This window comes from Amblyomma maculatum, chromosome 3, assembly GCF_055883805.1.
Source record: "Amblyomma maculatum isolate TAMU_Amacu chromosome 3, ASM5588380v1, whole genome shotgun sequence".
In the NCBI taxonomy this organism is placed as follows: domain Eukaryota; kingdom Metazoa; phylum Arthropoda; class Arachnida; order Ixodida; family Ixodidae; genus Amblyomma; species Amblyomma maculatum.
Genome location: NC_139346.1, coordinates 220,484,812 through 220,509,776, shown reverse-complemented (window position 1 = coordinate 220,509,776; position 24,965 = coordinate 220,484,812). Strand labels below are relative to the sequence as shown.

The following is a 24,965-nucleotide window of genomic DNA, read 5'->3' as shown; positions in this document are numbered from 1 at the left end:
ATTTAGTTAATTGTGATCACCATTTGTACTTTTGGCTACACCAAGTAATATCACGGGTTATGTTAGATCAAGTATGATTGCAGTATGCTCATTGGGGGCCTTTTCTATAACCGCGCACACAGTGAATTGTTATTAAAAATATCATTGAGAGCATTTTTCGTTTTCATCTTTTCTACATCGATACTTAGCTTCGCAAACATTGGCTCTCCATTCGCAGCAGCTTGACTCCTTCGAACCTCATTTTTCAAAGTTTTTATTTTTCAAAGTATTTCAATTACTTGATCAGTTACACACTATACATTTATTAATCAGCATAAACAAGCATGCGATTTTTTTTCTGTGCGTTTTGACACCTTCCAAACCCCATTTACTAATTTTCATTTCAAGAATATTTCAATTACTAATGAAAATTAATTAAATTGGTTAAATATTATCAATTGATTTTCTTTATATTAGCCTCAACAAGCATTGGCTTTTCTTTCGGGGCACGTCCACACCTTTGAACCCCCTTTTCCAAGTTTTCATTTTTTTCCAATTAGTTCAATTACTTATTCGTTCAATTACAAATTCTAACCTTCCTAATTAGCCTCATCAATCATTGGTTTTTACTATGAGTATTTTAACACCTTTGAAACCCCTTTTTCGGTGTCTCAGTTTTGTAATTTCAATTATTTATTTCATTGATTACGTGCTCTAAATTTTATTATTTAGCATCAAGCATTGGCTTTACATTCAGAGCATTTTTACACCTTTGAACCGCCTTTTTCCCATTTTTTATTTCCTTTGAATTATTGCAATTATTTGATCAATTTCGCGCCCTAAATTTTCGTTATTAACATAAAACATTGGCTTTACATTCTGAGCATTTTGACACCTTTAAACCCCATTTTTCATTTTTTAATTCTTTAATTACAATTTATTAACTCGTCATCGCCTATCATACATCAATCAATCATCAATCACTAGAACCACAAATTACCATACGATTTTTTACGCGGCCCCCGAATATTTCCGCACGTGGTTCAGACTATACTACAACTACTACTACTACTATTTCTACTATACCAACGGCTTTTCTACCGAATGAGCTATATAAAATGCATCACTTTATATATACCGCAGTGCGCAAATAGAAAGAATCAGACCGTCGCAATGTACGAGCGCCAACGCTCTCCTTCATGTGGAGCGCCCGGCCGCGCCGGTTCAGTTGGGGACCAAAATGGCGCCGCTAGCTCATCTGGCAACACTGGTCTTTAGCGGGTGGCGGCAAGTGCCCCTACAAAGGATGGCACCACCCTAAGCCGGGCGCCGCGGTGAAACATGTAGGCTCCCTAGAGTTTGTTCTAGTAACGTTGGCCTAGGGTGCCTCGATGCGAGGCACCCTAGCAGGGCCCTATGGAAGTGTCCGCTCTTTAGGTAAGTATGTTTCTTTATGGCCCAGTCCCAGCGGTATTCGCGTGTTCCGTAGATGGTGACGCCGCACACCGGCGAGGGCGAGAAACGCCACTGGGATGATCGGCGCAGGCTTCCATAAACACACTTCGTGCGGCTTCTGCTTCACATGTGATGTTTGCAAGCAAAGGCCTTGCACTGTCATCGACGCAGGGGAGCAGTCTTTTAGGCCACAGCCTTGCACCGTGGCTACAGCAAATGAGGTAGCCGGCGTTGAGGACTTCCTCGCCTTCAATTAAGCACCGCATTCTCGTCTCTTCTTGTCCGGTGTGTGTCATTATGTCTCCCAAACACAATGCGCGTGTAAACGATGGCGGCAAGGCTGCTTGTGGGCGAAGTGCAGAACAAAAAGACCGGCTGCACGCCTATTCGGCCGCACGGATCATCTCTCCGGGAGCCATATTGAATTGCCTCGCGCGCCACCTATAGCCCGCGGAACTTCTGAATAACTGATATGCTGGCGATGGTTGCAGCTGGCGCGGTGAGCTCGCTGAGACTTGCACCGTCACGTGCGCCGCGACTGGCTCAAGCGGACGAAGAAACCATTGCAAGCATATGATTTCATTCACTGAAGCCCAGGTTGGGATCAGCACAATCGTATCGGACGAATGCGTCAGCCACGTGATAATTTTTGCATTTCGCGGGCTTTCTTTGGCGTATCGAAAACCAACACACGTTAAATTTTTTTATCGGAAATAAATGGAACGGGGGTTTCAGAAGGAGCTCTCCAACTCTGCAAATAACATTTATTGTCTAAAGGCAATAGTCAGTAAATTAGAAAAATTATTTTAACTACTAGTTAACTGCAAAACAAAAATTGCCAAATATATATATATATATATATATATATATATATTGTAGGGGTGTGTTTATTGGTTAAACCCAGATGGATCCAGCCGCTCAGGAGGAACTCGCTGCGGAGCGTCAGGCGTGGCGAATCAGCAAAGCAGCGACCAACTTCTGCGTCCTCGAGTGTACCAGCACGCGATGCATGGCAGTGGCTATGAAGACGAAGATTACCGAGAGTGAACACTGGAATATATATATATATATATATATATATATATATATATATATATATATATATATATATTCCAGTGTTCACTCTCGCCATCGTCTCTCAAGCGATTGCTACATCACTCGCGCCAAACCAAAGCTAACAAGAAGTAATCACGAACTTCATTTCGCACCTTACTTTGCTTGCTTTTTTTTTTTCGCGTACCATTTAACATTGTTATTCATTGACTGGCTCAGTTAGTTATTACCAGTAGATAAATTTGTGCTTGCAATAGACAACATTTCTTCGCTGTTTTTGCATTATCTAACATGATTTCGTTTTATGTGCTTAACGTGTGCTGCTATGCCTTGCATTTTTGTCTATTTTCGTTTTCTTTATGTGCCACTCCTGCAATAGCCCCCCCGTAGGGCTGGAGTATGTGAATATACATACACTGTGGTTTCTACGTGGGCACAGGCCACCAACCACCGCGGCAGCCGAGGCCCCGTTTAGATACGCGCACACTCTGAAGGGAGGAGAATGAATGAAAACTTTATTGATCCACCAATAAGGGCCCTCCGGACACGCGGGTCAGGAAATACCCCGCAGACTAGTGAAGTTACATTGTCCCTTCAAGGCCGCCAGGCGGGATCCCGAACTTCCCAGGCTCCTTATCTATGTTTAAGCCGGCGTCTGGGGAATCGGCGCATTCCCAAATTATGTGACCAAGTGTACCGCTTTCAGCACAGATTTTGCCTTTAGAATCGTTTTCATCCCCGGTCAGGAAGACCCAGAAAGGGCAGATGTAATTCCCAGCTTGTAAACGCCTTCAAATGCGCGCCTCGTCGTTGAGACCGATCTGGGGGCCGAAAGCTGATTCTATGTAGCTTATAGGCCTTTTCAAAATTGGCCAAAGGGCGCTGCCATACTGGAGACTGGGCTGTGCTCATAGCACAGGAAAAATCTGCGGATTCTCCCCCACGCCTGCTTCACAGCCCAGTCAAACCGGTTTCTCACATGATCGTGAAAAGGTCTATAGTGCTCGGTAATTTCACGATATGTATAATGATGCAATGTTGCATGCGGGTTGCTCCGCAGCCTCCCGTTGGTAGAGAGCTCAGGCCAGCACGTGTGCAGCCTCGTTGCCAGGGCCAAATTCATGTGGAACTGTCCATATAATTGATATCCTTCGATAAATAGGGTTTGATAAGAGGATGCGCGTGGCTTTATCCGAGATCGTCCCTTTCCCGAAATTCCAGACAGCAGTTTTACTGCCACTGATTTGCCTGCGTACCAACTCAAGAGAGCGCAACCCCTTCAGCTCTCTATCGCGGATGCGTGACGAGGCCGTAATTTTGGGTATTCCGGTCCCATCGACCACCACCGAGACTGCAGCTCCACGTTTCCCGCACCATGCATCAACATAGGCTACCTCTTCGGCTTCCTTGTCTCTCATTCTTTTTGCAATGGTTATTTCTCTGTGTTTTTTGCGTTCTTTATTATGCATCGGGTGCATGTTCCTCGACAAAGGTGAGACCAATAAATATTTCCTTCGCGCTTCGCTGCAATGGCCTCCAAGTTCACGAAGGCGATATTTATTGAACGCCGTCCTCCAGCGATGCTTCCTGGAAGCGCGCGAGGCTCCGCTCGACAACCTGGGCCAGTGGGCGCCTTTCTGTGCGGTGCCTCGATGCTCGGAGGCGAAAGGCGCCCTCCTACTACAGTGTTCTAACCCTACTCTGCGCCCTCCGACCTTGGCAAAACCTCCGAGCAGCACGGCCGCGTCGCGTGTTTACGTGCACGCAAGTGGTTGTTGCTCTCCTCCTGCCAATGATTGAATTACAGTGCGCTTTTCCGTACAGTTGGTGTGGTAAATAGTAACGGGGTGGTTGTCGGCCCCCCTTTTTTAAGTATCTCGTAATGCTCCTATCTAACATTGATCTTTGTTCCTGGCGGTGCCGCAGTGGCCATCGCGGAACCGAGTCGACCTCAAACAACAGATATGTCAATCGTTCTATCCTCATACGCGATCGTGCTTTGGGAGCTCAAAACTGTGCACTCGCTCGAGGAGATAACTGTATCTGTAGAACTAAAAAGGTAAATTTTCCGTGGAGAGATGTCCCCGTTTGTATGTAAAGTCGTCAGGCGTTTCCTCGCTGTTCACCTCGTGGAAATAGAGAAAACTGCCGCAGGAATGGCTTCTGGTGAATGACGCAGGACGTTAGGAACCAGTGATCGTTAGAGGTATATAGGTCATTGATTTCCTAGCCGCTATCGGCATGAACCAATGTGCCTTTGTAGGGAACACGTCCAAAGCAGTCACCACCACGGCGCTGGTAGGATCCTATGTAGTCGTCACCATGCTGAAGCGAATGGGTCATTATGGGTGGCAGCGTTTACTTTCGTTGACCTTGTGTGTGTGTATGCCTAAACGTCTGTCCCGAAAGGGTTGAATGGGCCCCTTTCAAGTGAGCAGTCACAAATGGAAGGGAAGCTCCCCGACCGGCGCCCCGAGAGAGCAAACATTATATAGTGCAGAAAAATAATGTAGAGCTCCCGTGGTTGGGTCCTCATACCAGGACTCCCGCGGCCTTTGCTGCCCGGCTGATCCGTTCAACCAGCCAAAGCTGGTCACACAGGACATTTTCAACGTTAATTCTTTGTCACGTAGGCATTGCAATGCTTACGCGATAACGAATTAGCATTGAAAATGTTCTATGTGACGCGTAGACATTGCAACGCCTACGCAATGAATTAGCATTGAAAATGTTCTATGCGAATCTTGGAAATTGATAACTTGAAATAAGACTAGAAAACTAGTCAGACATTGCACATGAGCGAATAGATCTCTAAACGTGACATATGTTTATAGACAAGTTTGAGATGCATAGACTGTCTGTGGACATATAAATGTTAAGGCTCCATTTATAATCCTATTGAATATATGAAAAATATTTAATGCTCTCTTCACTAGTGCATAATCACTGTTAATGGTCGTCTCTATGTGCATGTATGAGCTGCTAAAGAGCACAGTGAAAACAATTCTGGAGGACAGGAGTAAAATATAAAAACTGAGCGAAGCGAATGTTTCCAGACTGCATTTTCTTGGCAATGTATACCACATCCACGATGCCTTTCATGACAACTTTACAAGGCAGCTGTTGCTTAATAATGGTATGCATGCACCTCGGCACAACTCACAGATGTGGATATGCCGAATCATGCAACATATAGATGTACACACAAAATAGGTTTTACTGCTTATTCTATGAATAGCTTTTACATATGACAGCCACGTGATGCTGTAAATAAGAAAAGAAAAAAACTAACTATTTTTGAAATTTAAAATAAAAGACATACAGATTATTTCCCGTTCGCCAGCGTCGTGGCTGGCCTTCACCTCTGAGTCGTTGACACTGAATGTTTTGCAAGTAAAACCTAGAAGAAAACGCAATTTTAAGAAACGATCTCAATATTACCAGCAACACAGCACTCTAAAAGCCCTCTCTCAAAAAAGAATGTAATAAGTTCCTTCCGCGCAGGAATAAAGCAGTGAATAAATAACTAACACTGTTTATAACTCCTTGCCTCAGTGAGGATGCCTCAAGTATATAGCTCGCCTTACGTGGATCAAATTTTATGCGTTACTAAGAGCCCGAAACCTCCCTTGAAGCACCTTTCTCAAATGCTTCCTTCAATCATTGGCCTCAGAACATGTTTTACTGCAAAACTTCCCTTGCCTCACCGGATGCCAAAAGAGATCACTCGAGCACTAATCTTCTGAAATCGCAACCCAAACTTGCTTTGACGTTAAGACTGTTTTACACTCTCCATTAAATATCTAGAAACCAGCAAGAAGCATATATGCCCTGTCAGGCTGTGAGAAGTTTACTATTTCTGTATCCACTTGATAAGCAACATGAGTTTATAACGCTCACTTAGGATCAAATAACGGCAAGTTACAAATTAATTCATACACTGACAGCTTTTTCAAGCAGCCATGCCGTTTTTGCACCGCTGCATTCGCTCTACATTTATACCACAATGAGTCACACAGTGTAGAACAATGGGCCCAATCCCAGTGAGTCCAAAAGCTCGCCCAAGGACGTCAAGAATAGGTGACCATTAGGCATCTCCCCATGTGTCTCACGTAATTTACGACAAGATATGCTGAAGCAGTGTCTCAAGACAGAACGAGAGGAAGATCGTAAAAAAAGCCAACGTTTCGACAAAGGGACTTCTCTTCGTGTGGGCGCAGACAAAGTCGAAACGTTGGCTTGCGAAATGAGGCTCCCCCTTCTGTAGTATAGAAAAATATTAGTGTTTCACAGTAACCTTATGTATTACAAGTACTGAAAATATTTCTAATACAAGCAGCCTGTTTGACCCTATTCAATCTTTACATTCCATATTAATGCTTTTTTCAAATAAACTACGAGAACACAGCTTTCAATATCTGCAATCTGATATTATGAAAGCTTTATTGCAGGCACAAAGCCTCGAGACAAGCACGAGTTCAGGAAACATGTGCTACATATGCAAAAGCTAAGGGCATAAGCAAACTAGAAATACAGAAGGAGCGAAAGCACACGTAGTTAATAGCAGGGATTGCTTAGATATTTGTAACTATATGCATGTCTGGGTTTGTAATTAAATTCTTGAACAATTTCCTATTATAACTTTAGCTGGGAAATTTAAATCAGGCACAAAGTCCGCTAATACAATGCTTCAAAGAAGTTTTTTCTTTACCTCGATTTCCATGTGGCTTGAATAAGGAGCTTCATATGCATTCACTGATTGCTAAGAAATCGGGAGGTGCAATAATCAATGCATGCACAAAAATATGAAATATGCATGAATGGGCCCAAAACATTAGTTGGTCACGAAGCACTACTTAGCCTCGTAGGAGAGATGGCACAGTAAAGCCTACGGTTAAAACTAAAAGACAGCTCGAAGCAACACGATCAATCCAATTGTTTACATATTTCAGCAGTTTTGCATCATAGTTGTGAGTTTAGATGCATATACAAACCTGGAAGCTCAGACGCGCATGATCAGAAGGCTTCACATCTAAGTGCCGCTGGGTGCTGTATAAAACCATCATCGGATGTGGGCCGTCACCTGGCTACGTAGTTTTGTTTTCACTGCATTTAAGGAAAATTGTAATAACCGCAGAGTGCAACCACGAACACAAAAATGTTTCAAGTGCACACAACATTTGCAACATTTATGCTCTGGCTTCCATGGCTGCTAATAACCTTGTTATATAGCTAAATATACCATTCTCCTGACGCAGGTATTTTTCTCAAACGTTCTTTCGATGCATGTTTTTCATTGTGTCGTGTTATTTTCCTCATTTTTATGTATTTTTATTGTACTTCAATGTTATTTGTCCTCTCCCTCCCTGCAATAATGCCTTCGGGCGCTGCAGGACTCTGTAATAAATAAATAAATGTTACATTATAACTTGCTTAAGCGTGAACCGCTTCTCATGTGATTACTTAATTCTGCGTTAATATTTGCTACATGAGCTGCCTCATTTTTAAAAAATGCATGGATTAATATCATAAACAAGATATCAGTAAAACTGAAGATATAGAAATCATACGCAGGAAATGCTATTAGCGAACAGAAAGAAGTATACGTGCGCAAAAACAAGAAAAAAGTGTTCGAAATTTGCAAAAAAATAAACAGTAACTCTTACTCTTATTTATTACGCAAGGCGCATTTTGGCTGCTCCGTTCAAGACGGACACTTTTTATAGTCTGAATAAATATGCACTGATTTTCACAAAACATGGAGAAAAGAAAAAACCTATAATACATGGTGCTCTCCCTTGCCATTTTAGATACCCCCGAAACTGATCTCTGTATATTATCAACACTGCAAGTATGAAGCGTCATGTCCCGTGCCGGCATTTATTTACAACGGGTTCACTCCCACTGAGCGCAAATTCAAAGCTCCAACACAGGAACGCTAACAGGACAGAATTAAAACAATTGTTTCTGTACCCACCTTCACATATATGCACCTTCAAAAAAGCGCTGCGTGAAATGAGCTACTATTCAGACAAAAAGTATACCTGGCATGCTGCAAAAATAAGTCCTCGACACATTGAATGCGCATTAAATTTCAAGCACACATACGCTAGAGGTGGGCAAAAAGTTGGGTATGTTGGTAAATGTTCCTAATGAAAACTAAAAAAAAAAAACAAATACAAGCACAATACCACACAGGAAAAGCGCTTATCCTTGTGCGGGCTCTTCCTTCAGCGTGTTCGTCCTTTTTGTTTGCGCTTTAGTTTCCATTATGAACACAGATGCTACATTGTGATACACATAACACACCCTTATATACAAATTAGCACGGTTGCCGAAGCCTATGCAGCGTGTAAGTGTATGCGAGCAGTATTCCGAAAATGTGAAGTGCACATGCACTTGTATGGAGCTCCACCGTGGAGATTTGAGAGCGAGACAGCATGTGCAACATATGAGAAAGCGAGACGTTCTTTATGGCTGAATAAGTCACTAATTCACTGCGTTCTTCCTTAAGAGCAGTCCGAACGGCTAAGTGCCGCGGTCTTGAGAATGCCTACAGGGCTCCGTAAATATCAAAGAAAGCCACAAAGACTGCACTAAAACGGAAAATTGAGGCAGTTCGTGAAATGAACATTCTTGCAAGCAGACAGACAAAGGGATCGAAAGCACTTTCCTCGTCGCCATCGTTACGCTGTGTTTTTAAGAAGGTAGCGAAGACCCTCGCAATAAACGGCATTCCAATAAAACAAGCCTAAGCGCAGCTCCAGCTGACTTCGCGACAATCGAGACTCTACTCTATCTAGCTGCTACTCTGTCGCTTGCAAAGGAAGCAATTCGAAAAACTTAGTGCACGCATGACAAGTGTACAGAAGCAGCCTCTAAACTCCTTTTATAGAGAAAGAAGCCAATGGCGACGAGTAGCGGATCGAGTAACAAGGACGGATGAGTAGACTGGGGCTCGAGGCGGAAGGGGCTGGCAGCAGCATGCATGCTGGGTAATCCGCTATGTCGCTGGCAGCAGACGGCGGGCAGCGCAGCCAGGCTGAATTGAGCAAGTGTCGTTTTCGACGGTCCACTGTGCAAACATGCGGCTTTTCGTGCGCTGCCCTTACGTGCGTGCAATTGTCGGCAGATTCCTGAGAACCGTACGCGTCGACACTGTGCCCGACAAATCGGGCGCGCTATGGAGAAATGGAAAGCAGTGCGACGCGTATACTTGTTCAAGCTACGCCTCTTCAAGCGCGAACGCTATGCGTACGGACGCCCGTCGCCGACATGCATGATTTCAGTTCTGGCGAGTAGTTTGGTACTTGTTCCGATTCGAGCCATTCGCGTCGCTAGGGGAATCATTTGTCTTCTCTCCCTCGTGTAGACGTATTTTTGGAATCGTCAAGAACCCGCAGTCGGCCTGTTCGACCGCGCCCGAATCGTCTGCGCGCACTACGCGACCATGTAGACGAGGCGGCAGTGCCGTGCTGTGTCGTCTGCTGCCAACGACAACATCATGGCGGAATACCCAGCATACATCGCTTCATGCAAGCTCCCTATACACGTTGCGCTCCAGCGCCGGCGCCAGTTTTTTTCTTTTTCTTTTTTTTTTTTACCCCAAGCTTGCCATAAGGCATATTATAGAAACTCATGTCGTGACGCTGGGGCTAAGTCGACCCGGCCTTCACTTGGTAGCGTGCAGAGACTCCGGGTTGAAGAAGGATTGAATCTTCGAAGTTGGTGAAATATGTACAAGCAGGTTTAATGGCACTTTGAGAAACTTATTTACATGATTATTTACATGAAGAAGAAGGGTACATCAGCAAAATGGCGAGCGTTAAGAGTTCATAGCGAGAAGCGACTGGATGAGCCGTTTACCCAGGGCCCAGAGCGACATTTCGTGCTCTGCAGCGTCCTTAAAACCCCCTATGTCCAGCCCCTCTCTGAAGATGCTGACCAACCAAATCCAGGGCACGCCCCTCAGATATCGGCATCCAATCGAACACATCACTGCACTGATGGTCTGAAGCACTGACTGGCCCGGCATTGTTTCGTTGGGCCTGGTCACTTGTTGGCGGGAAAAGCTTGGGAACTGCGAGGAGGTACATTTCTATTCTTCAGCCAAGAATCGATAGGCTGGTTCCGGCAAGTGGATTTACTTCTCAGAAACCCAAGTGCACGTGCGCGCCGCATACGCTCCCAGCATTGTCCGTTTTCGACAATTGCAAATCTTTCCTGCATTCCCGGGAAATCATTTAATGGCCGTATGCGTCATGCTCCTTTCTTGTCCTGTACATCAGCGGACGTGTCACTCTGTCGTCTCCTTTGTCCAGTAGGCATTCCTCACTGGACGATAGCACTTCTCGACGGGAAGGGTGAACAATTGAACGAAAGCACTTCCGGCTATTTCCCGCAGGGGGACATTTCTTTGTGTTTTTATAGACGTTCTCTTGACAGGGTCAATTTGGCATTTGCAGGGTGTCCACAAAGCAAAACAGGCTTACAAAACAGGATTCCTGGAAACAGGCTCACTTAGAGCCATTGTACCAACACCACATATCCACAGCACTTATCCATGCCCACAGGCGAACAATAGAGCGCGCAAGTGCGGATGATGCACGGTCGTAACAGCCTCCTCCCCCGCCAGAAGAGTCTCGGAGGGCCGCAGTCGCAGCTGCTGCATGAAGAGACGACTTAATGGCCTGCACATGAACGCTTGAAGCTCGCTGTTGCTTGTCGCGTTGTCTTGATTGTCGTAGGCCAAATTGCTCGAGCTGTCTGAAACTCAACCACATGTCCAAGCAAGCACTCGGCTCCCGTCTGAAGAGACCAGGTTAAAAGAAAACTGCCATTGTTGTTCGAGAAAAGCCCACTCTCAAGACGTTCAGGACCCACGTATTCCTAGAAAACCAAACGTGCTGCTTTACATAGTCACACATATACAAGCGCACGAAAAAAAAAAACCTGATTATCAATTTGGATACATGGTGAGGAACATCTCGGACCGCTTAGAAAGAGCGGCTAAGCGCGTCCGCATTCCCATTTAGCTTCCCTTTTTTGTATCTTATTTGAAAATTGTACTGCTGTAAAATCAAGCTCCACCTAAGAAGGCGACTGTTCTTCGATGTCGCAGTTTGCAGCCAAGCCAGGGGACAATGGTCCGTCTCTACGGTGAATTTGGCCCCTCCAAGATAGCACTGCAATTTTTGAATGGCCCATACAATGCAAGCGCACTCTTTCTCTGACGCACAATAAGCCCTCTCTCTAGAACTCAGTTTTCTGCTCAGGTAGAGCACGGGGTGCTCATTACCGTCGTCATCTCTCTGGCAGAGAACGGCACCTAACCCTCGATCACTGGCATCACACTGGACCGTGAATTCTCGGCCATAGTCTGGAGCTCGCAATACCGGACGGCTAATCAGCACAGCCTTCAGGTTTACGAAGGAGGCTTCCTTTTGTTCGTCCCAGACTACATTTGTCGGTTCTGTCTTGCGGAGAGCGTCGGTCAGAGGGCTAGCCAAAGCTGAATAGTTAGGGATGTAGTGATTGTAGTACCCAGTCAGACCCAGGAATGCTCGAATTTCCGTCTTCGTGCTCGGCCGCGGGTAGTCTGCTACCGCAGAAATCTTAATCTCGCTGTGTTTCCTGAAACCTTGACCTACATTGTGACCCAAGTAGTCCACGGTCGCCCTTGCCAGGCAACATTTCTCGGCCTTTACGGTTAGTCCAGCTTGACGCAAAAGGCTCAGTACAGCTCTTACATGTACCATATGGTCCGCCCATGAGTCGGAAAAAACCGCAATGTCGTCTAAATAAGGCACCGCGAATGTTTCACACCCCTTTAAAGCCCTATCCATGAGTCGGGAAAAACAAAATGGAGCATTTTTGAGCCCGAAACTCATCATTGTTGGCTGGTAGCTGCCCGTCGGAGTGACGAAAGCCGCGTATCTGCTGGCGCGTTCAGTCAGCGGTACTTGCCAGTATCCTCGAGTAAGGTCCAGCGTAGTCACATATGCCGCTCTACTGACCTGTTCTACTCTCTCCTCAATATTCGGAATAGGATACACTTGATCCCTGGTGAGAGAATTTAGCTTTCGGTAGTCTACCACAGGCCTAGGGTATTTACCTGGAGCTTCTACTAAGATCATAGGCGAAGCATAATCGCTTTCCGAGTGTTTTATTACTCCCAATTCCAGCATGCGAGTTACTTCCCTATCCAGAATTTCTCTTTGCCTTGGAGAAAATCGGTAGCACCTTGATCGCACTGGCACGTCTGAATTCAGCTGAATATCGTGCTCAGTCAAATCAGTCCTGTCTGGCCTGTCCACGAAACAGGCCTCAAACTCTGTTATTATTTCGCCCAGATCGGACAGCTGGGATTTGTTTAGTTCTCCTCTCTGCTCCGTCTTTTTGAGAAGCTCCTGAGCATTGCTTCCTTTTCCGCTGAGGCAAATCAAGTTGTCCCCCATCTCCTCGGGAAGGTTTAACGTTAGATTTACCACGGCTTCCCTCTGCACATAAGGTTTCATAAGATTGCAATGATAAATGCGCACTTCTTTACGCCTACCGGGGATTTTCACTGCGTAGTTAGTGTTAGAAAGCTTTGCAACGACTTCAGCCGGTCCTTCCCACTGTACTTCGAGCTTATTCTGCCTTGAACTTCTCAGCAACATCACCTGGTCCCCGATACAAAACGTCCTTTGACGGGCTGTCTTATCATAGTACACCTTGGAACGAGCCTGGGCTGACTTCATGCTGGCCTCAACGAGTTCCTTAGTGTTATGTAAGCGATTCAAGAGGTTCAGAATGAATTCTACTACTGTTGGGTCTTCTCCGCGCCCCTCCCAGGCTTCGCGCACCATTCGCAAAGGTGAGCGCAGTGACCTTCCGTACACCAACTCGGCTGGGCTAAATCCAGTGGATTCGTGCGGCACTGACCGCAAAGCGAAAAGCGCTGCAGGCAGGCAGGTATCCCATTCGCGCTTGTTTTCATAGCACAGTCCCCTCAGGACTCGCTTGAGAACAGAGTGCCATCTTTCTACGCTGTTGCTCTGCGGATGATGGATCGAGCTATGCACTACCTTAATGCCGCATCGCTCGAGAAATGAGGTGGTGAGGACACTCGTTAAAACGCTACCCTGATCACTTTGGACCTCGGAAGGGAATCCAACTCGTGCAAACACTGACAGCAGCGAATCCACTACACTCTCGGACGTCACCTCGCGCAGCGGAACAGCCTCTGGAAACTTTGTGCCTGGGCATAACATAGTGAGGATATAACGGTACCCTGACTCTGTCACAGGAAGTGGCCCAACTACATCTATTACTAACCGGTGAAACGGCTCGGTAATGATTGGTACTAACACCATCGGAGCTTTCCACTTATCTTGCGCCTTTCCAACCCGCTGGCACGTGTCGCATGACCGTACAAAATTTTCCGTGTCCTTAAAACATCCAGGCCAATAGTATTCTTGCAACAGCCTCTGCTTTGTTTTCTTTATTCCAAGGTGACATGACCACGAGCTGCCATGGGAAAGTCGCAGTAAGTCTCCGCGGTACTTTTGGGGAACGACTAATTGGTCCCGCTCTACTCCGCGCTTATCCTTGAATAAGCGATACAGCACTCCCTTTCTCATCTCAAAAGAAATATTCTTTGCTGTCTTAGTGGCGCGGTGGCGCTCCCTTATATCCTGTATCTTGGGATGATTGGCTTGCTCCGTAGCTAAGTCCTCTCGAGTTCCACTTCAAAGTCTCGTGAGATTACTAGACACTGGCGGCAAGAGGTTACTCTCAAGAACGTCCTCATTCCGCGTCTCATCAAGCTCACTTTCAAGTTGACTTATCTGAGATGCCTCGCTCTCAAAGTTTTCTGACCTGCTATCTTCCGCATCTACCACTGTTTTAACTGCCGTTTCCTCCGCTGTGGATTCTTCTGGAATGAGCAGTGTAGCTAGTTCTCGCGCCTTTGAACGTGTTAAGGCTTGCACAACTCTGTCTCCGAAAAGGATGCCCCTCTTTCGCAGTAGCATGTCCGATTTGTTGGAGAACAAATACGGATAGCACTTAGGAAGCTTTCCTGAAACGGCAGCCTCGGTTGTAAATTCGCCGAAAGGGCCCTCGATGACCACGTTCGCGATCGGCAAGCACATACTCTGTTCCTCAACTACCTGTCGGATCCATGCACACTGTCCTGTATAGTCGGAAGCCGACACATACGCCGGATGGACAACATCCATCGTTGCGGCCGAATCGCGCAGTACCTTGCAAGGCTTCCCGTTGACTACTAGGTCATGCAGGTAGGGTTCTAAAAGCTGCATATTTTCATCGCAGTCACTGACATACGAGAAAGCAATCTTTTCTTTCCGGCAGTTGACGGCAATGTGACCCTGCTCATTACACCTAAAGCATGTGAGCGGCTTCCTAGCCTCAAGCTTATTCTTTGTGTTCTGCGCGTTGGTCACTTCCCCACTTTTCTCACTGCCGTCTTTTCTAGGGAATTTGCCTGAAGAAACCTTCATTTCTTCGTTTCCAACTCTAGCAAAGTGCCTTTCCTGACGGTTTTTCACACTGAACTTGGGATTGCGGGGCCTATCCACTGCTGGGTTGCTGAATTGTCGGCGCGAAGCATACTCCTCAATAAGTTCGGCAGCTTCAGCTGCCGACTTAATTTCGCCTCGGTCCTGTAACCAATTTCTTTCTTTTTCTGGGAGGCAGTTATAAAACTGCTCCAAAAGAATTCGCTCGACTACAGCGTCCCTATCACTGTAGGAATCAGTGCTCTTTAGCCACTCGCCCAAATTAACTCTTAAATTGTACAGGAATTCAGGGTAACTCTCGTCCCTGGACTTAGTAGCGTTCCGAAAACGTTGTCTGAACGCCTCGGCGCTAAGCCTATACTTTCTCAGAAGGCAAGCTTTGACCTTCTCGTAGTTGTCCGCGTCCTCCTTGCTTAGCCGCGCGACAACCTCCGCTGCCTCGCAGGGCAGAACCGTCAATAATCTCTGAGACCAAGTGTCTCGCTGGAAGGACAGTTTTTCGCAGGTTCGCTCAAAGTTAGCCAGATACAGACCGATATCCCCTGATATCACATATGGCTGCATGTACTTTGACATCTTGAAATCTGCCTCCTTGTTGAGACGAGGTACCGCTAGCTGGGGACAATCGCCCGACCTCTTGCTCAACTCTAGTTCTAATTTCCGGAGCTCAATGTCTAGCTTCTTTTCCTCTCTTTCCCTCTCACGTTCGCGCTCCCTTTCCTCTTTTTCCCTCTCAAGTTCACGCTCACGCCTCTTTTCCTCTTTTTCCCGCTCTTTCTGCTGTCTGAGCTGCTCCTCTTTTTTTTTGGGCGATGAGGTTCCATGCTTCACTGAGCTCCTCATCATCGGCTCCCAAATCTGTGATTGCCTTTATAATCAAAGGTTTTCGTGCCAAACCACTTGTATCAATTCCCAATTCCTCACACAATTGCAACAGTTCCGGTTTCTGCAGCTTTTGTAGGTCCATGATCGCTCCGAGTGTCGGCTACTTCCAAAACAACAGTGCAAACTACCAAACCTAAAGGCGTTTCAACACTTTTTACCAGTTCTAAAATCTAACCCTGTTCTAGAACCTGGTCCGCATCAGAAGAAAAGCCAAGAACTCACCCACACATGCGATCGATGTTCCGAGCTGCTTTCTTGTTGGCCGATTGTTGCTCCTGCTTGTTGCTTGAGATGCCACCTCCGATCACAAGATGTTGTGGCTTGTAGATTCTGATCCACCTCGAATCACCAGATGTTGTAGCTTGTAGATCCAGATCCCAACGCTGGTCACCAGTTGTCGTGACGCTGGGGCTAAGTCGACCCGGCCTTCACTTGGTAGCGTGCAGAGACTCCGGGTTGAAGAAGGATTGAATCTTCAAAGTTGGTGAAATATGTACAAGCAGGTTTAATGGCACTTTGAGAAACTTATTTACATGATTATTTACATGAAGAAGAAGGGTACATCAGCAAAATGGCGAGCGTTAAGAGTTCATAGCGAGAAGCGACTGGATGAGCCGTTTACCCAGGGCCCAGAGCGACATTTCGTGCTCTGCAGCGTCCTTAAAACCCCCTATGTCCAGCCCCTCTCTGAAGATGCTGACCAACCAAATCCAGGGCACGCCCCTCAGATATCGGCATCCAATCGAACACATCACTGCACTGATGGTCTGAAGCACTGACTGGCCCGGCATTGTTTCGTTGGGCCTGGTCACTTGTTGGCGGGAAAAGCTTGGGAACTGCGAGGAGGTACATTTCTATTCTTCAGCCAAGAATCGATAGGCTGGTTCCGGCAAGTGGATTTACTTCTCAGAAACCCAAGTGCACGTGCGCGCCGCATACGCTCCCAGCATTGTCCGTTTTCGACAATTGCAAATCTTTCCTGCATTCCCGGGAAATCATTTAATGGCCGTATGCGTCATGCTCCTTTCTTGTCCTGCACGTCAGCGGACGTGTCACTCTGTTGTCTCCTTTGTCCAGTAGGCATTCCTCACTGGACGATAGCACTTCTCGACGGGAAGGGTGAACAATTGAACGAAAGCACTTCCTGCTATTTCCCGCAGGGGGACATTTCTTTGTGTTTTTCTAGACATTCTCTTGACAGGGTCAATTTGACATTTGCAGGGTGTCCACAAAGCAAAACAGGCTTACAAAACAGGATTCCTGGAAACAGGCTCACTTAGAGCCATTGTACCAACACCACATATCCACAGCACTTATCCATGCCCACAGGCGAACAATAGAGCGCGCAAGTGCGGATGATGCACGGTCCTAACACTCAAGTAAATTATTTTCGGTAAGGAACCGGAGCAGGCTCCCACTCTTGTCGTTGTCGGTGAGCCATTTAGAGAAGTCCTCTTCCCTTGTTGCGGTCAGTCCCGCTTCGCGCAGAATCTGTGTCCTTGATGCCCTTGTTCCTGCGCAAGTCCACAGCAGGTGGCGAACATCCACTTCTGCAGCTGGTGTGGAACACTTCGGGCATGTGGTTGGTCCGATGTCTGCTTGAAATTCCCATCGGCATGTTACCGATGGGGTAAGGGCCGCCCCAGCTCTTATCCTTCTAAGGGTAACCTCCTCCAATCTCGTTAGGTTACGAGGGAGTGGAAATGCACACGGGGGAATGAGGGCACATGTACTTTTGCTTAAAGAGGATGCTAAGATGGGAACAGCGGAGCGGGCATCAAAAGGGAGCCTGGTGTGTGTGTGTGTGGGGGGGGGGGGGCACATTAGTGTTTGAAACTTCGTGTGTGAGGTGGTCAACTTTTCTCTGCTCAGCGTTCTCAGCATCGTCTTGTGTCCAATGTATCTGGATGCGTATCTTTGTTTTTTTATTGAGTGGGTGGATTTCCTGGGTTACACATAGCGTCTTTGTTACTTTCTTCAGTTGTTTTATGGCGGCTAAGGAGTCTGTATAGATGTGGGCTTCTGTTATGGAATCTATTTTATTTACGGCCTCCATAGCATCGCGGATTGCATAAAGTTCCGTCACAAGCAGGTCCGGGTATTCTGAAACATATTCTTTATGTACCTTTAGTTCACTGTGTGTTGGACTAGCAGCTGCTGTTCTACCGCCATTTTCTACAATTGATGCGTCCGTATATGCAATGCAGGTTCCTCGAAGTGCATCAACCAGAGGTCGAGATGCCAACTTTTCTTTGCTACGAAGCCGAGTGGTCTTGTTTGTCGTAATAGTCGTGAATTCTCACGGAGGGGGGTCAGCCATTGGTGGTGCTTGAACTGCCCCTTCGTTGTACAAGGATGTTATGGGCATAACGTACTTTCGCTTCATATCCCTTGTTGCCTCTCGTTGTTCAATTAATTCTGTCAACGTATTTATCTGTGCAAACTGTTGGAGAATAGGGATAGGGGTAAGTTTGGAAAGGTTGAGGGTCGCCGGAGAAGGGGTAGGCAGCGAATGCGATGGTTAGATGGCATCCTCGAGGCGCTGCAGATGAAGTTATGTGATGTTAGGAAGATAGTGAGAGACCGGAAAGCGTGGCGTGACATGGTCCATAGGGTCACGAAGAGTCAGACGCGACTGAACGACTGAACTGAACTGAAGTTTTGGTAAGGCCGTGATAGTGCGCATTGCGTTTCTATTTATTGTTTCCAATTTCGCCCACTGCCGCCTCGTGAGTCCTTGGAATTGGGCCTGGTATAGTACCCTCGGCTGTAACACCAATTGTACAAAACGTCTTGCCATGTCCGCTCGAGCTCCTCCTCCCCTAGACGAAATGCGTTTTATCAAGTTTAAGGAAGTCACAGCTGCTTTTTTCACCTTATGAAGCCATTGTGTTCCTTTGCCGGATTTGTGAATTTCTAGGCCAAGAACTCTCAATTCGTCCACCTCTTCCAATGCCTGATTTCCAATCTTTAGGGTGACTCTTTGCGTTGCCAATTGTTTTCTTCCATTCTTGTTTGCATCATGAATGTAACTGGACTTTTGAGGTGACAATTCCAGACCTGCATATTGGACGTACTCAGCTATAGTATTTAAAGCCTCTTGCAGATACCGATTCTGTCTCTCAAGTTGTTTATGAACAGACCAAATCGTGACATCATCTGCGTATATAATGAACCACACTTCTGGTATTTCAGCTAATTTTCACGCCAATGGGATCAGCACGATATTAAATAGCATAGGTGCTAACACTGACCCTTGTGGCACACCTCTGTTCGAGGTGTAATTGCCAATTTGTTTTCCGTTTATCCGGATAGAAAACGTCCTGTTCTTAAGCAGATTATGTACTGCTTTTATGACCTGCAAGGGAATGCCCATACATTCCATGTTGCTAAGAATCTTGGCATGTAACAAGTTGTCGTATGTCTTCGCCACGTCCCACAGTGCGCACTAAGTGGCTATAAGGCGACACGTGTATGACCTCTTCAGCGAGCATAGCCAGTCCAGTTTCTGTGCCAAGGTTTGTTCGGAACCCAATTTGTCGAGCATGGTATTTTTTATTACTTTACAACCACCATGACAGGCGGGTTGCTTTCATCTTTTCATAGATCTTGCAAATTGTGGGTGTTAGCGAGATAGGCCGCAAAGATTCGAGGCTTGTTGGAGGTTTCCCAGCCTTTGGTATTGGGACCACCACCGAGTGTTTCCAGCCGAGTGGAATGTCTCCTCCTCGCCATACCTCATTTACCACATCCAACAAGCTGTCCACTGCGGCTCCTTCTAAATTCTTGGAAGACTTCATACGGAATATCGTCATGTCCAGGCGCAGTTTTACCATTCGCTTCTTCGATAGCAGCCAATAACTCCAATTTTGTAAATGGTGATATTATTCCTGGTTTATCAACCGCATCCACTGTCGGTGAAGGCGAAGGATAATGTGCACGGTTCCGGAAGAAAAGGGCAGCAGCCTGATCGGCAAACTCCTCTGGTGAAGGCTGTAATGCGAGTCTAATACGTTCCGCATGATCTTTAACCTGCCGCCTCTTTTTCATGCCATGGAAAGTCCTCCAGAGGGCCTTGTTGGTCGTTCCTGAGCCCAAACGACTGCACAGTTCATCCCATCTCCTATGAGCCAGCTGTTTTTCATATCGGCGTGCCTGGGCCGTCACTCTGTTTACATCGATTTTTCTTTGCACATCTTCAGGATGCCGACCAGCCTGTATATCTCGGCCCGTTTTCGGCGTGCCCAAAGTTTTAGTAGGTGCAGGTCGGGAGTTGGCTGATCTTCGTTCACTGTAGTTATCATGGTGTCATCGCACAAAGCTTTCCTCGAACACCACACGGTTAATATATTCGATTACGTTTTCTCTGAAAAGAAAAAAGAAACACAGAACCATGGACATAAGCGCGCCAGGTTGAGCAGAGAGCACAATGGGCTCCATATGCTACACATAATACCGCTAGCAAACATGTGGTAGCAGTTGCTCGGATTGAAACTGCTGGCCTCTTCACAATCATTTAGGACTCAAAACATCTTCCTATAAGCTTACTGTGAGTGGGCGCTGAACTTCAAATTTGTTTGAAACATAATCCACGAGGAAGACATCGACGTAACAGACGCAACTACACGCAACGGGCTAATATGGTTGCCTGCTACTCGAATAAATTCCTGCTGTGTCTGCTCGGTCGCCATAAACCGCTAAAATAAAAACAGATTTGAAAGGCGTTTCTCTACCATTCATACACTTCGTTAACTGAAGTTTATTCTAGTATCCTAGAACACGGTGATAAATTTGTTTTAATGCCTAAATAGATAACTAAGATTATAAAATCTTTAAATTTTAATAAAACCAAAAGCGAAACTTGATCATTTTCCACATACCCATTGGCTTTCCCCAAATGAGATTCTTTTTTCTGCGTTAGCAATTGGACATTTGGCATGGAGAACATCAACAGACCTCTCCCCGCCTACGTCACGAATGACGTATCGGAGGAGGGGCGAAGGGGCGGCCGCCCCGTAGCGGGCAAAACATTCCGCTGCTGGTGGCATGGTGCGGAGGATCTGGGACCGTATCCAGCGGAGGTTCCTTTCGGGAACCGTTCTCTTTCAAGATGACGTCAATTTGACGTCAGTAAGGCAGCGGGCGCCACCTCACGACGAGGACGGGAAAGACAACGGCCAATCAGCGATGGCGCCAGATCGTAGGCGTGTCCACCACGAGCATGTGGCTTTTTTTGGTACCAAATACTTGTACCAAAGTGGTGTTAAGCACGAAATAAATCTAATAATTACACAGTAATGCAAACTAGTGAATATTAGACTGAAATATTCTTAGAAGCATCCTGTTAACAACTGCCAATCAATTGTCTTGGCTCATGAGTACCTTTCTTCGCCGCTAGATGGTGTCGCGCACGCGGCAGCGTCGTCTGCTTCCTCGCTCGCTTTGAAGTTTTTGTAAGTTCTGCCTTTCGCACAGAGTGGCAAATATCCTAAGAACGAGGTCTGAAACGCCCGTAGTATGTAGTCCGAATCACGCTAGCTCTTTGACGGAGGAGTTGCTGCCGTCGTTGCGAGTACGAACGAGCTGCTTGATACCGGCACCGCGCCGGCGCGTCCGCGCCTGCCTATGTAGCGGGGCAGCGTTCGTAGCCTTATCGGCCGCTCAAGCGTCGTGAGTATGCGCGACCTTTTCGTGAATAGCTGTCAGTGTAGGACGCAGCCGATGACACATGGAATCCGACCGCACTCGACCCAGTCAGCCACCGTCTGCTCCCCTTCCGCTGATGTAGAAGGAGGCAAAACTCAGCCCGCACTTACGGACGCGAATTATTTGTCTCTACGACTGCCGGATTCAAATGGTCGCACTGCTGTTGACCGAGAGCTCCCGATCGCAAGGTAGCGATCGAAGCGCCTAAAGCACCTTTGTTTCTGACGGCAGCCCGGCATACCCCTTCGTCCCCACTTCGCTTCGCGATCGGCACACAGCCTTAGCCAGTGTTGCCGCAAAACCTCCTGAGACATGTAGAAGGCGTTGTCTCGTTTTTCTTTTTATTTACTGCGTCAGTTTACTAAACCCGCAAAGCGCTGCCCAAAAAAACACACAAAAATAAAATGGATACCACGGCCGTACTCAAGCAGCTGCGCGGCGCGCGCCGTCGCTCGACTACGGCCATGAGGCGCCACAGCGAGCGCAGAGCGGTTCCATCTCGAAGCAGACCAACTCGTCGCGGTTCCTGCGCCGGCCGGCAAAAAGGTTCCTTTCGGAGCGGTGGCCCCGCCCCGTGTCGTAGGCGAAAAACGCGGAGCCGCCTCCGGAAGTTTTGGGGGTCACGCCGGACGTGACGCAGCAACCAATTAGGAGCGGCGAAATTCCTTTCCCCGAACGGAACCGTCGCGGGATCTGGCCCTTGGTAGAGCACTGCACCCTTGGTCTCGTCTGGTGACAACTTGCTGTGTTTTTCGCAACGCTGTCAAGATCCCGCGTGTTGTGATGCGATATCCGATCGCAGATGACCAACTACATGCTTCTTCCGTTCTATACGCGGTCCAAGTGTGTTTTTGAGCTGTACAAAGAGCCAAGCGACAAACGTCGTGCGCCGGCAGGCCTCGACATTGTTCTCGACCGTAAGCACATTTTTCTGGTATACAAGTGCGGTCGCGTAATTCTGCGAAAAAGAAAGAGCACGTGCTGAATGCTGGCCAATCGCGCTTTAAAAGGCCCGGGAGACATGCGATCAATTGCAGCGCTTTTAGAGATTCTCGCTCGGCATTGAATTTATTCCAGTTCAGTAGGCCATGTTGAAGAAGCTAGCTCTCTCACCAAACGGCTCCCAAGGTCATGCCAGCGGCATGATCGCAGAAGTACAACAGCATCACTTGACGGAATCGTTATATAGCTCGTTCAAAAGCTATCGTGTCCCAAGCGAAAAGTGTTTTACTGAAATCATTTAAGCGTCCTTATGAATATTTGTGCGCCTTGCATGAATAGTATTTTGTGGTACAAATCGCGCTTTGTTACTTTGCATACCACAGGACTCATTCGCATGTTATTGCTAGCTTCCTTGTAACACAGTTTTGGTGACAGTACTACACGACTAGGCGGAAATAATTTTTTTTTTTGTCTGGCCAAACATAACAAAAACTAAAAATGTCTGTACCTGGGATGGAAATCATCCAGCCAAGCACGAAGTTCGCGCATGCGCTGATGTTTTCGCTCATAACTGCCTACGCTTCGTGGGGCTCACAGTCGATTTTGTGAAGATTAGAAAAAAAAAAAGAATAGAATATGATGCAGGTAATATGCCTGCATTGACCCGTTTTCCAGCATGGTTACGTCCTATAAGTTTCAAGCGTTTGGTAGGACTTCAGGTCGTCCGCAAGCGGCCGTGCCAGTTCATTGAACAAAAATAATTGCATGCCGAGACTGTCATCTTTAGGTGAGGAGTGCCGCATATTGTGCCGGATGCCTATCGCAAAATTTGAAGCAAACATTGCACTGCTTCCTGCCGCTCCATGCAGACCCGGCTGAAAGGAGCGCCCACCAAGCCGGGTTTTGTTCGGCCCATCGCCACATGCCTCCCTGACGCCACATTGTTAATTTGCAAACAGGGAGAGGTCTATTGGTCATTGGCTCATGTATTTGGGGGTACAATAATCATGTTGAAGGGGTCATGACAGCTAATACTTGAGCATAAACCGATTATTGCGTTTCATTCCACACAAGTTAAATTTAAATCCTCGAAACTCATTTGGTTCCGTAGATAGTTTTAAAATGAATTTTTATTATTCATATCGAAAGCAGCTTTCTGATCTGGCAACCATTAACCGCTGACGTCACAATGAGGTCTTATCCCCATGTCGTCTGCTATTCGCGGTGTCGGCTGCACTCTTGCATGCACGTCGTGGACAGTGGTCACTGATAGCTTTTTTTTTTCTTCAGCAAAAGTATTTTATTCGCATATTCTTTTTTCTTTGACAAGCCTTCGCTATCATATGCGACCTTAGTGATTCTCTTGACTTGTTTTGGGATTTGTCTAGAGGTTCTCGAAGAGGCCAAAATCGATGGCCTTATGCTGTATTATTTAAGCATACGATCAGAAGCATATTATTCTTATGTTAACAAAACGCTCCTGCATATAAAAAGGCGCATGTCGATCCAACGTTTTCTTCTGTCGTGTGCGCGGCAAATGGGAGGAGGGGTTAGCGTTGTGTTGCTGATTTCTGAGCTATTGCCCGTTGCTCTTTCAGTTCAAAACTAAGAGGAAATCCCAAACAAGCATACGTTGACGCGAGAGCATACCATTAGGGAAGCAGACAAAACTTTTGAACGAGGCCCTTGACTTAGTGTTACGTGCGCGTGTTAGTCAAACTTAATTATTCTCGGCCGAGGTGGTGCAACTACTGTGCCGGAGTACCTGGGTTCGAACCCGACCGCGGCGGCTGCGTTTCGATAAAGGCGAAACGAAGAGGAGTCCGTATGCTGTGCGATGTCAGTGCACGTTAAAGATCCCCAGGTGGTCGAAATTACTCCGTAGCCCTCCACTACGGCTCCTCTTTCTCTCTGTCCACTTTCACTCCTACCTTCCTCCCTTACGGCGCGGTTCAGGTGTCCACAGAAACAAGTGTGACAGATAGTGCGCCTTTCCTTTCCTGTGAACCAATTATTATTATTATTATTAATTATTCTCGGCTGGTAAAGCATTCTTGTTTTTCTTTTGGCCCCGGCCAGCGCACGACAGCATGCGCCGCCACCGCCGCTTCAGTCCCGTCATCGCAAAATCCATCGTGATTCGAATGCGCTTCCCTGCCCGCACCATCTGCCGTCTCGCCTCCCGCGCACGCGACTGCGACCGATTCCCCGAGCCAAATGACGTCTCGTGAGTGCTTGAACGTAAACACAGTAAACATACACCATTTAGTGTGTGACCCCAGCGTGTTTGTTTACCCACAGACAGGACCCTTCCAATGTGTAAGCAGTCGTCGACTTGGAGTCACACTCGATGGCCACATTCATCCCCTAAAGCTTGTGAATGCGCGATCCGTAGTCGCCGAAATTCTAGACCCCGCGTAC

At 46.9% G+C, this 24,965-nt stretch overlaps 1 long non-coding RNA gene across 2 annotated transcripts in view; it reads right to left on the bottom strand.

Annotated features, from left to right (window-relative positions):
• The window catches only part of LOC146197751 (uncharacterized), a 57,274-nt gene that overhangs the window by 16,874 nt on the left and 15,435 nt on the right, over positions 1-24,965 (bottom strand). Inside the window, exons 2-3 of one of the 2 annotated variants that reach the window (XR_014705678.1) lie at positions 7,482-7,593; positions 5,810-5,887 (exon numbers count right to left, since the gene is read on the bottom strand). This is a non-coding gene — a long non-coding RNA (uncharacterized LOC146197751). Of the gene's footprint in view, positions 1-5,708; positions 5,888-7,481; positions 7,594-24,965 lie in introns of those variants that run through there. The other variant, XR_014705677.1, reaches the window with a different exon arrangement.